Below are 5,369 nucleotides of genomic sequence, written 5' to 3' on the forward strand. Positions count from 1 at the left end.
CAAACTAAAACTCCTTTGAGGAGTTTTAGTTTGCTGTCCCTACAGCCACGGAGAAAAACACTGGGCTCCATGCAGCTCCACGGCATTGCAGGAAGCCCTGCAGGCAGCCTGGCAGCAGCTGGGGAAGGCAGGCTCCGCCCAAGAAAAGAGATGAGCCTGATCCCTGCCCCCCAAGCCTGCCTGCCTGTCTGAGCTGTAGGGGGGGCCTGGTGCTTCCCTTTGCGGCTGCAGTGCCCCCCCAGGACCGCCGGAGCCAGATGCCTGAGGGTGGGTGAGGGGCACCGCAGCCACGAAGGGAAGCACCAGGCCCCCACTGCAGACCAGGGACCGCTCCACCTGTTGGCAGCTCGTCCTTCCCTCCCCGCCACCAGAGAGGCAGGTAAGTGCGGGGTGTGTGCATGACACGGGGATTTTAAGGGCCCTGAATTGAAGCGGTGGGTTTAAAAAACCCACCGCTTCAATTTAGGGCCCCCATTTCATCTACACATGCCCCTAGATAAGAATCAACGTACTAGAATTAGAAAGGACTTCAAGCAACATCTAGGGTACAATTCTGCCTTGCTTTATTTGCTGCAATGAGAGTTTCCCAAGTAGCCTTGTTGGCACTTGGGCACAGTTTCCAATTCTATTACCCATACAGCATGGACCTGTACATTTCTAGACAGCTACTGAGCATGCACAGTAGGCTACACCCTGGCTGTACAGGTACACGGAAGACACAAAATTCTGCTTGACATAAATCAGTGAGGGCTAGATAGATACCAGAGGGGAAGGGCCTTCCTTTGCATGAGGCCAAATAGCTGACTGCTTTTCCCAAGGAAGCAGAAAGCACAAGTTTTAGGAATCTTTCACTCAGAAGGACTTGAACCTACATATGTTTTCATTTCCCAGCACAGTGCTCGCACCACTAGCTTCAAGTGTCATGAAGCCTTGCTTCTGAAGCTGCCTCTCTGAACAGCAATGAGAGGCAAATATGTAGGGCCAGGAGGAAGAGCCAAATCTTGAGAGTATATTCCTCAGTAAGATGACTGTTGCTGTGGAAGGGAGCAGTGTTTCTCTTAAATAGACTGCCCCACTGCTCTCCATCCATGTTATCCAATGAACAATAAAGGCAAGATGCAGTGGATCAGCTTTGAAAGAAGGGTTGTAGCTAGGCTAGGAAAATGCCTAGCAGGTAGAGCACTCTACTAAGGAGTCAGAAAAGCAGCTTTAAACCCCCTTTGAGTGAGGGGGGCCTACAGCCTGAGTCTCCTGCTTCCCGGGTGAATGCCCTAGGTACACAGCTATCAAGGCGAAAATTTAGGAGGTTCCCTCTCCTGCTGATTCTCTAAGGAACTACATCTATGTGCATGCATACTGCCTGGCTAGTACTTAACCTACAGCACATGAGTGGTAAGCTGTATGGATACTTGTGCGTTTACATTGCACAGGTGATAGAATCGCAAACAGTGCATACGTGCCAAACGTGCCCCTTACCTAACCGGAAAACTGCTTTTTTGGCACAGAGAGAGAAAGAATTCTGTCTCTAGCCCAGCTCCCAAAGCAGAATCATAAAATCATGGAAAAGGAATCTGTAGTCATGTCTCCATGTCCATCAGGAAGGGGGCTGGGTGTGGGCTGGGGCAGAGGGCAGCTTGGCAGAGTTTTTTAAACAGAGATTCTCCCTCTCTGCTGGGTGTAGCTTGCCATCTGTGGGCTGCTCCCATATATGAGATGACAGCTTCCTCAGCCAAAAGACTGGGCTCTTCGATAATCCCTCAAGCACTCTGAACCCCAGGCTGTTTACAGCACTTGGATCACGAATGACTGACATTGCAGAATGGATCTAGGAACTTTTCCATCTTCATTTCAGATGAAAGACGAAGCATTTGGCAGCATTGAGCTTGTAAGCATTCGTGTGCAGAGAGGAGGGGTGACAAGTCATTTAACAGCATCGATTCCGCACATGGGTGTGGACGTGGGTGCGCATACGTGTACACGTGTCTGAGCGTGTAGAGGTAAGGGGGGAAAGGCTGCTTTGATCAGATATGCCAACAGAGGAAGAAACATTTGCTGACAACATCTGCGTTTTTCGCTGACTGACACGCCAGAACTTTGGGGTTTTTATTAACAAAATTTTAGATACACAAGCAAAGCCAATGAATGACACATGAGAGAATGCTTGTATTGGGCCAAGCTCAGTCTGGCTGTATGTAGGCCACTTATACCAGGGCTCAGTTTGGTCCACAATAATTAAAATTACCATTCAAGACAGTGGCTTAGGTCTACATCACAGAGGAGGAAGTGGTTATGCAGGTAGTAGTTTCTTTTCCTATCTCTAATACTGCTTTCTCTTGTGCCCTTCTGCAGTTCACTTTGCTATGCTGCTTCTGTTTCTTCCTTTGTAAAATTAGAATGACTTTTATTATCTATGAATTCTATGAAATCTATGAATTATTTGTATTACCTAAAAGCCCAGCAATGGTCAAGATCCTATTGTATTAGGTTCTGCACATGCACAAAACCACTGTTTGCCCCAAAGGCCTTGCAATTTGAGTAGGTGGAGGGGGAGCAGACCCTGAGGTCCCATTGCAGTTCTGTGGCAAAGCCAGGGAAAGAACCTTAGTGTTTTAACTTTCGTCTGATAAATTCTTGCCCTGGGACCTTGCTGCTGCTCTGATAATCCTGACCCACTTAATATTATCTATGTAATAAACATATATCCTGTCTCTGCCTAGTGCTAGTTGAGTCAACTCTTTGGTTGTGTTTGGAAAGAGGCCAACTGAATATGGTTAAGGAAAGTTCTGTGTCACTGTACAAAAGGTGGTCAGTGCAGGTCTATCCCAAATGACTTTGTTGGGCATTGCAGGCTACCCAAGGAAGGGCAGTGCAAGCATAGTCATGCCTGGTTTGACTCAGCACCAAGGCTGGCTGGATCCAAGCGGATCCCTTCTCTCTGGCCTGTCACCAAGTGTCTATGAAGGGATGATTTTGAACAGACAGTAGCTTGGTGATAAGGGAATAAACAAGGCTCAGAGAGGACTTGAAATGCAAAATCCCCACACAAAGACTTCAACTTCCTCCTCATCCCAAACTCAGGCATGTCTACACTAGGTGGCAGCACATCCCAGCAAGGATGGTCTTACTGACCCACTCCCATCCACACATTCACAATGTGCTAGTGAGGACACTGTGGGGATCTCCAGCATGGTTGCCCTCAAGCCCTTGCTTTCCAGTGGACTTGAGAGCACAAGAAATTCACTATGTCTTCAGAGGCACGTTTCTGGGTTGGAGAGTCTAAGAAAAAGTGGATGGATGGGACAAAGTGGGAGTGTTTGTGCAAGCGATGCTGCTGCTGCTATGATGCTGACAGGCTGTTAGGGGCCAGCCAATGACATTTAGATCCAGGTCTACATTTCCTAAACCCCTGGGGAGCCATGGGCACTTGATGCAGCCTTTGAGGGATGGCCATGAGGTGTCTGGGAAGCCAAAGCCCAGCTGTGTGACATAGAAGCTTGGTTTGCTAGGGCCACACAGGAAATAAAACTTTCAAACCCTGGAGCCCTGGCAATTAATGGCTCTCTAACCTCCACATTAATCACATGCTGGATTGTCCCACTCCTGTGATGCCAACTCCATTTTCTGGCAGAGCGGGGCATGTTAGTGCTCACCTCTGGGGCCATAAGAAGGTTATGAATATCAGCTACAAGGATGCTGGTGCAGGGCTGACAGGCAGTGCAGGGGCTGCTGGAGCAGGCCAGCAGAGGGAAGGGTTAAGTGCGATTGGGAGGCTCTGACATTTTGCTAATGTGCTGTGTTAATTGATTCGCTCATTTCCATTTGTTCCTGTTAAAGAGAGACAGATGAGAGTGATCCTGCAGTGCAGCGACTTGGCAGGGAGCGTCTCCACTGAGTGCAGATGTGCTCCTGACTCATTTATTACCATCAGGTCTCCAGGCTACTGACGAGTGAGCGCGCTGAGTATAGCTACTTTTTCAAGGCTCTGGAAAGGAGCAAGGGAACTGGCCTTGCATCCTTACTTCTCATGTATTGAGGCTGTGTCCAAATGTACCCCGCTTCAACAGCGAGTAGGGGCTAGGAACCAGCGAGGATTACCTGTTGTTCACCAGCTGGGGGCTGCCAGGAGTAGCTGCATGGAGTGCCGGGTTCAGTGGCAGCAGGTGGGTCCCTGCTCCCTGTCCCCTCCTCTGGGTTTCCTCCACTGCCGTGAAGACTCCAGTTGCAGGAAGTAGCTATGCAGGGTCCTGGGCTGGGCTGGGTTAGGGCTGGGCAGCATTGGTAGGCAGTCTCTCCCTTTCAGTGCCTGCTCCAGGCCAGTGGGGAGCCTTGGGGAGACCAAGCAGAGAATAGGTTCTGGAAGGAGGGATCTGTCCACCACTGTCACTGTCCCTAGCTATGCCTGGTACCTCCTGAAGCCACTCACAATGGTCCCCAACTGAACTGGGGCACAAGTGACCCGGAGTTCCCCCCCCACCACTGAGTCATCCAGGGACAGTGGTGGTGGGGCAGGTTCCTGCTTCCTATGCCCAGAGGCAACTCCAAGGAGAGGTGCCACTGAGCACTAAAGGGGAGAGGGTGCCCAGATAGAGGTTGGGGGTGCAGGTGTGCTGTGGTGTAACATGTCTCCAAGTGTTTCAGTTTTACCCCCCTCACCTACACCTCCATTTTTAAAATCCTACATCTGCCCATGGCTGTGGCCTTCAGCACAAGCCCACAAGACCCACAGAACAGAAGCTTGAAAGCACTGAAGTGAGGTTAGAAAGAAAAGGCTCTTGCTACAGCTGCAGAGCTAGGGCTGTAGAAGAAGCTCTTGGAGATGGGAAGAAAGAGGAAGCAGACTGAGTGACAATATAGACAATATAAGACACTATATTTGGGGGATTACTGGGGCTCCAGGCTTCCCAGCCCCTATCGGGTCTATGCCAGCAGCCTCAGCTGTATGTTGTGACATGGCCTCCCGATCCCTGGGAAGGAAGAGCATTATTATTAGGGTGACCATACATCCAAGTTTGGCCCGATGAGTCCTGGATTTTGGAGGCTAGTCCCAGTCAGAAGGTGAAAATTTAAACAAGCGTCCTGGAGGTGGGGCATAGGATGCAGTCCAGCAGGAAGGCGGAGCGGCATGAGTTGTGAAATAGGAAGCCACAGCAAACAGCAAAATTGCTCTAAAATAGATTTCATAGATTTCATAGACATTAGGGCTGGAAGGGATCTGGGAAGATCATTGAGGCCAGCCCCCCACCCAAAGGGCAGGAAGTCAGCTGGGCTCATAGGATCCCAGCAAGATAAGCATCCAATTTGCTCTTGAAGGTGTTCAATGTAGGTGCTTGAACCACCTCTGATGGCAGGCTGTTCCAGACCTTGGGGGC

At 50.0% G+C, this 5,369-nt stretch overlaps 1 long non-coding RNA gene across 1 annotated transcript in view; it reads left to right on the forward strand.

Moving 5' to 3' along the window:
* Window positions 1–4,082: 4,082 nt before the first annotated feature.
* Window positions 4,083–5,369, forward strand: part of LOC109294245 — a 4,984-nt gene continuing 3,697 nt past the window's right edge. The window contains exon 1 of the long non-coding RNA XR_002096488.1: window positions 4,083–4,160. This is a non-coding gene — a long non-coding RNA (uncharacterized LOC109294245). The remainder of the gene's footprint in view (window positions 4,161–5,369) is intronic.

This window comes from Gavialis gangeticus, unplaced genomic scaffold, assembly GCF_001723915.1.
Source record: "Gavialis gangeticus isolate Ggan-Ray unplaced genomic scaffold, GavGan_comp1, whole genome shotgun sequence".
Lineage (NCBI taxonomy): Eukaryota > Metazoa > Chordata > Crocodylia > Gavialidae > Gavialis > Gavialis gangeticus.